This window comes from Tinamus guttatus, unplaced genomic scaffold (genome assembly GCF_059628265.1).
Source record: "Tinamus guttatus ecotype Peru unplaced genomic scaffold, ASM5962826v1 Tinamus_guttatus_pri_ptg001010l, whole genome shotgun sequence".
Taxonomy (NCBI): Eukaryota; Metazoa; Chordata; class Aves; order Tinamiformes; family Tinamidae; genus Tinamus; species Tinamus guttatus.
In genome coordinates this window covers 15,055-22,581 of record NW_028289544.1, presented here as the reverse complement: position 1 = coordinate 22,581, position 7,527 = coordinate 15,055, and positions in this window count along the sequence as shown.

Genomic DNA, 7,527 nt, shown 5'->3' with positions numbered 1-7,527 from the left:
AGTATTCTCCCTAATAAACGTTTGAAGAAATATATGTATTTATAATTGTATCTACACTTACTTCACCTTTACTATAATTTACAAATGTCTTACATAAACCTCAGAGATTTTACTGCCTGCCTTTTCCACTTGCAAATTAGGAAACCTGATAATCCAGTTTTGATCCTGTGTTCATTAGCAGTGCTTTATTTTGTAAATTTTGTAATTCTCTTGGAGCAGGCATCCTTTTATTAAAGGGCTTTAGCTGAAGTTAACTTACGCAGCATGCTATATCCCCAATCAGATATGGCTTTAATTGTAGGAGCATGAGTCAGCTCGGTGGACGTGACTGAATCAGAAGGGACCCTCGGGTGGGGGGTTGCACCTGACAGCATCTTGTGGGCGGCTTTTGGTGGAGCTTGAATCCTTCTTAACTCCCTTGAGCAAAATAATCTGTGATCTTCCACCTGCCTGGGATCTCTTAGCAGTTTTCCTCTATTGGTGACTTGAGATCGTGTGGTCAGCTTCCCTTAATTTTGGATTTTTAAAAAATTTTTTAAATTTAATTTAATTTTATTTTTAATTTTGGGGTTTTTTTTCTTTTTTGTTTTGGGGGGTTTGGGTTTTTCTGGGGTGCGGGATTTGTTTGTTTGTTTGTTTTATTTCTCCCAAGCATCATCTCTTTCTGAAAGACCCAGGACGAACGGCAGCAAGGAGTCAGGAGATTTTAATTTATTATTATTATTATTTTACATGTATATTCGTAATGTGTTTGCGAGGCCATGCTATCCAGCAGGGGCACTCACCTGTGCGTGTGCTCAGGCGCCCCATGGCCCTGCAAGGCCGCAGGCCCCGCGCGCGGAGCCGCCTGTGCCACGGGCCCGGCCTTGCTCGCGACCCATTGGGGAGCATCGCCCTGCAGGGACTCCTGCACTGGCCACCGAGTGGAGGGGCTGGCCACCGAGTGGAGGGGCTGGCCACCGAGTGGAGGGGCTGGCCACCAGCCGCCTCCCGGGAGGTGATGGCAGGGTCAGCAGGCGCCCGCCAGCTGAAGCTCTAAGAGGACAGAAAGAGAAGGGTTGGTAGAAATCAAAGGAAGAGAAGTGTTATGGGTTGTAGTCCTTATTAGTCCAAGGTTATTATTTGCTAGTCTTTATTAACTTAAACTAATAAAGGCTATTTAAGGTTGCTTGTCTTTAAGGTTGTCTAGGCACATGTCTGACTTCAGGCCCTCTGGATGCTTGTTACTGGATCCAGTTGGGGCCAAATCTCTGATTTAAAGCAAACTCCTACAAAATCGATCAATGCTAGAAGTACATATTGTATACACATATGTATTCTTAGGTGTATAATTATATACATAATACATATTTAAGAAAAGTCTTTTTGAGCAATATTCTGGCATATTAATACGGCCTAGTTCATGTGCATGTCGACCTAGATCTTCCAGCACGCTAATCTTGTACTATGTTCATTCCCTGTACAAAAGTAGCTCCAAACTCATGCTACGTGGACCACTATGAGCTCGCCTTGTTAAGGAGATCAGCCTCCGCTAGATGTATCGCAGGAATGAGGGGCCATCCTCTCTTAGCCGTGACTGCCCCAAACAGGGAGATGGGAAGGAGCTGGATGGGATTTGGGCAGCCACCTCTGCCTCATTCTTCTGGTTCTCCACCCAGAGCAACTGGTCTTCCAACTGCTCTGGGGCGTCTTGGCTCTTCATTCCTCTCTTCTTGTACAAATATCTTGGCTTCCCACTGTCTGCGCCAGCCGGACTCAAGAAAAGTGTGTCTCTTAAATGGGCAGGATGCAAGTACAAAATTGTCAAAATGATTAAGAACTCTAAGGGATGTCATTTTTTTCAAAAGAATTTAGGCTGCTGTAGAAGGACATTAATTACCCACCCAGTTATGTTGGTTTCTCTGCCTTTTAGGCTGCCTCAGCTGCTTGCCCTTACCTTTCTTTCACATCTCTTACCTTTTATTTTTTTTTAAATACTTTTTGTAGGAGATGCTTCTTTTTTTTTGAGGGACACGGGTAATATATCTAGGTCTTCTATCTGAAAAAGAACACTGACTTTTCTAATGTAGAAAAAGTGAGCAATTGATCTAGTGACAAAGAAGCCTTTTAACTTCTGAGCCAATTTTTTATGCGCTTGAAGAACTTTCGGTAATGCAAAGAAATGGATTGTATTTGGAAGTTAGTGTGAGTGTAGAATCAGCAGAATTCCTGTTGAACTTTTTTTTTTTTTTTCTTCCCTTGAAGATACAGTTTTCTACTGTGGCCTACATCCATTTATGGTGCAAGCAATAACCTTGTTGAAACAGTTGCTCAGGGTAACCAATGTGAGTGGCATCAGATAAATTCAGATGAAAACTTTAGAGAAGAAAATTTTTAGGTTTAACAATGCAGAAGATTTGAAGTTTAACGTTAGTTTAAAACTGTTTTGGAAATGAAATTGAAGTAGCTTAAAGTCTACATTGGCCTTAATCTTTCCTGCTGCATCATTTTAAGGTTAGTGTATGTTTCATTATAAACTGGGAGGTCTTGTCAACTCATTATAAGTTGGGAGGTCACACAGTTGCTACCTTTAATTTATGTAATTATTAGGAAGTCTGTGCCCTTTGTAGACTGCAATTTAATGAAAAGATACAGAAATTCCATAACATGCTCTCCAGCTTACGTGTTGGCTATATACATATAATTGTATAACACATTTATAAACTGAAAATGTCTCCCTTCAAGTTATTAGGTGTATCAGATGGATATAATCAAAATAAAAGTATCTTTGTGTAGACTCCCCTTTTGTTTCCCTACCCAGAGTTTTTACTGAAGGGTGGAGATCAGAATATATTGGATAAAGCAGTGGTAAGGGGCAAAGTTAAACACTGGCAAGCCTAGTGCTACTGATGCTACTGTTTGTTGCTTTCTGACATTGGTGTGATCCAAATGGCCGCAGAGGCAGGTACATCTGTCATTTAATTGATTTGGCTGCACTGTTTTTATAGGAATGATGTGCCAGCACAGGGGTAGGATGGGGATCTGAACAGTTCTGTCCCTTTAGCCTTTACGGAAAGGGAAGTCCTATCCAACCACTTTCAGCTAGGATGTGGTTCTGTGAGGTTGGTCGTACAATACAAGGAAGGAAGAAGAATGAGAAGAAGGTTGCCCGGATGGGAAGGGCTTGGTGATGTTGTAAGACTTGGTTTGACCCAGAAGGTAGGCTCGCTCGAATCAACTTTTGTAAAACAAAAGGGAATTATCAAAATTGTTCACCTCAATATATAAGGTGGATTCTTGGTCTTTGTTTAAACTTGCGGCTGAATACAGGCCAGTTCTGGTAAATGATAACCAGAAGGGACTTATTTCTGTTTTCCTATGGCGTGGGGCAGGCAGGGAGAATAAATGTAATTATATATTAAAAAAAAAAAGTGGTAGCTTTTAACGTAGTTTAAAGCAGATAGCTTCAATGCAGAACATTTGGGGAGATGGTTGTCACGTTATGACTACTACCCTATAGATAGCCAAGAGGTATGGAGTAGGGGAACATGTTGTGACGTGAGTGGTGCAATTTCAGAGGTGCTGTGAGAAGTGCTGCTTCCCTGAGCAGCTAAAAAGTACTTTGCTATTTTTGTTACTGTTACTGCTGCACATGGGCACAAAAGTGGGAGAGGAGAGATTCTTAACTTTTCAACTATTCTCATGTTTGCTGTAGGAATGTGCTTTGGGGATAGGACACCTTGGGTCTTTCCATTCCAGTGCACCTGTGCAGTGCCAGGTATAATTTGTCTAGTTGGAAGTATTCCCTTTAAAGATTTATAGAAACAAGTATGTAAACTATTCAGTGCTTTTTTAAGTGCATATGCAGCTTGGTTGTGTAATAGCTTGGAAACTCTGCTTAGTTAACTTTATGGTATTAGCGTGCAGCTTAAAAGGGGGAAAGAATGCACAACTTAAAAGATTTTTGGAATGGATGGATCCACAAAAGGGCAAACATGCTCAGTAGTAATTGGACTTCAAGTGTTGCGTACCAGCTACAAAACGTGGATGCTAGTGCTCCAGGGAGAATTATGGGGGAGATGGTGTATTTTATTGTCATCATTTACTCCTACACGGTTAAAATACCAGTTGTAAAACACTGGACTTCTGCCAAAATGTTCTTGCTGTTGGAGCCTCCCAGGTATTGATGTATACACAGTTATCTAGACCTCAGAGCAGCTTGACGTACAGCCCTTATTTTCCTGACAGATGGGAGATGAAAATTAAGCAACCTCAGAAATTCTCACCCATTTGTATGATGGAAAGTACAGTCTTGCTTCTGTTGCATTTCTCAGTAGCACTGCAGAATAATTTGCAAACTTTTAAAGATGCCTTCTGGAGTCGTATGGCTATTTTGAATTGCTGGCAGCTTCCCGGTTTCTAAGATTTAAGGTGTGTTTGCTGTGAGTTGTGATGTGAGAGTTCTTGTTTACTGGTGGCTGTTAGTGGGAGCTTTTGCCTCAGTGAAGCAGGTATTCCGTGTGCAGGCCTGGGCTGTGGTCCCCTTTGTGAGAGTAACTCGCAGCTCAGTCCTCAGGCAGGCAAATCCTGCACGAAGTGTCCTAGAAGACTCGGTTCCGTGAGGACCTCCTCTAAACCAAGGCAGGTGGAGTCCTAGCTAGAAAAGGCCAGGTCATGACTTCTGTGAAATTGTGGATCTGAAATGAGTTCTGGCTCTCTTCCTGTATGAGAAGGAGCAGGTAGGACTGTGTCTAGTCTAAGACCAAAGGTTTGCAGTCACTTAAGCCAGCAATGTTGCATCTCCATAACTTGTTCATTGCTGTTCTAGCATCATCCCTTTCCTAAATCCGCTGGGAGAGCTGAAATTAACATTCATCACCTATTCTGACTTTTTATCATCAAGTTCTTCATTCTCGTACTGCAGCCGTGCAAATATTTATTCCACCACAAAGTGGTAGTGAATAAAGTGTCTATGGCCACTTATTTTGGCAACAGTGACAGTTTGTCAAAATAAAATGACTGACAAATAGGAAAAATAGGAAATTGGACAAATAGGAAAACCTGTACAAATGGCTGCACCTCCGTTGGAGCTTGATGAAATCAGACCTGAGATGCAGTCGTGTCGCTGCGTCGTTGCCTCTCTCACGGTCCGGAGGAGGTCCTGGCTTGCCCAGCTCCTGCGGGTGCCTCCGCCCTCGCAGCCCTCTGGGCGGGCCTGGCACGTGCAGAGCCCCCTCCTGAGCCACCTCAGCCCTCGAGTCCTGGCTCCAGCCCTGGCTGCGGCCTCCTCGTCCTGTCTCCAGTGCTGTGTTGCAGGAGTTTATTCTTGTCTCTTCACTTAAGAAGAAGCTTTCAATGAGCTGGGATTCCTAAGCTTCCTCAACATTTTATAATATGGAACAGATTCTCCCTGAGGCATTTTGAAAGCAGAGCTTTTTGTGTGAATATTCTCTGCAAATCAGAGGCCTCTTCTCAAATCTTGCTTGTTTCAACAGCTCTAGTTTGGCAAGAAGTGCCAAGTATGCTCATTATGTTCGTGTGAGTAAAAGAAAATTTTCCTGTTCGAGGCGGCTTTCGAAGAAGTTCATCGAGCTCCTTATCTATTAGAATAACAAATGAGTAGAGATGCAGAGCTCAGGATGAAAGGGAGATTTGGGGGTTTGGTTGTCTCTTTTATTAATTTACCCCTGAAGACAAAATGTCTGAAGGTTGCTGTTAAAGCTGATTTTATTCTGCAGAGGCACAGCAGAGACAAGGTGTAAGCCAGTGCTTCCATGGCAGTGAATGCATCATCTTGAGAGCTCAGCTTAAGAAACTATTTGTTGATGAAGGTTGCTTTTGAGCTTGGTCATACCATCTGTTCGTGTAAGTACAGAGAGGAAAAAGAAAAAGATGCACTCTTTTTTAAAGAAAACAACCAAAATCAATTAATTACCTTTTCAGTGTATTATTGTCCATGCTAATTGATTTTTTAATGTCTGGAGTCAGGCTGAAGATAACCTGTTGGTAAAGGAGGTAATTGTTCGGAGAAGGTGCAAATATAAACGAACTTGGGCATTAGAAGGGAGTGTGAGAAGGCACCTAGGGGGGTTGCTTGTTTGTTTGCCCTTCTTAATGCATTTGAAGCCCATTGCTTGCTTTCTGTAGCTATATTGAGTAGGTTTTCAACCCATACAATTTTAAGCCTACTCTACAACAGATATAGATTCCTCAGAGTTGTTTTTTTTTAAAAAAAAAAAACAAAAAAAACAAGCTGCACTGATATTTACAGTGACATGAATGGGCTGTAGCTGTGACTTCTGCAAGCTGAAAGTGTGTTTCTTGGAAGCAGCGACATGTTTGTTGTTTTAGGAGGAGGGGAGGGCCTCCTCTCTGTTCCTCAGTGATGAACTGGCACCAGGAGATAAGTATTGTCTGATACCAGCCTACCATTAGCTTCTGTAGAGAGTTTTGACTTAGGAGAGTTTGAAGTTTTATCAGAGCTGGATGAGCCAGTGGTCCTGTGTGTTGATCACTGAGATGAGGTTTTCCAGAACAGGTATGAAAGCTAGTACAACTACGTGCCAGGGCATGCAATTAGACCAAAATCAGCCTTTTATCTTTTCCACGTGGGAGCCTGGCGTTTGGAACATTAGTAAGAGGCACATATTTTGGGAAATGACAGTATATTACAAGCAGCTCATATGATAGAAATGCTAAAGAAATTACATGCAAGTCTAGGGTGTAGTAGGGAGAAAAGAGTTGCATTGGGTGTCTGGTGAGTCCGAATTTGGGTCTCAGGCACAGGGACCAGGAAAGGTGGTTGCAGAGAGAAGGCTCCGTTGTGCAGATGCAAACGGTTTGTTTTAGGATAATGAGAATTGAGAGGAGAAATGGCTGTTCTCTCTAAATCCAAGAGGGGGTAAGGTGGAAAGTTCTTTCCTAAATTTTAGCACCACACAAATTATAGAAATTTGTCATGAATTAGGTTAGCCTGAAAAGCAGAGTAAGGCTTTTTATTTGAGGTAGCAGGGAGAGATCTCTGGCATCTTTTCCAGTCTCCTGGAGTTAAGGAGGACGAGTTCAGTCTGAGTGGTTCTCAGAGATGGTTCCCGTGGTCCTGTGAAAAAGTACTGGTTATGTGGGCCTGTCAGACCCAGTATTTGACCCGTTTTGATGGGGAGGCCTTCTGTATTTCTGAAAGTGAGCTCTGCTGTGGGGAAACTCGATTTAAAGGAGGAAATGCTCGAAGCGTTTTCATCATCTTATGTTACTTACTTAAAACTGTCCTCTCGTCATGCCTCGCTCATCTGTAAGGAATCTCAAATTGGATGGTTTACGCTGTTTCTAGGAAAAAAAAAAAAAAAAGGCTTTCAACTAAATTTCAAAACATCTAACCAAGCTTTTGATTACATTGATAGGGTTGAATAGGAAACATTTTCAAGTTTTCCCAGTCTCCGAGGAGAAGCTGCTTGGCTGTCGCCTGACTTGAGCTAGAGTATAGAGGATGCCTTTGAAATGACTTTCCAGGGAGTTTCACACAAGCTGTTGTATAAAGAGTCATGTGAG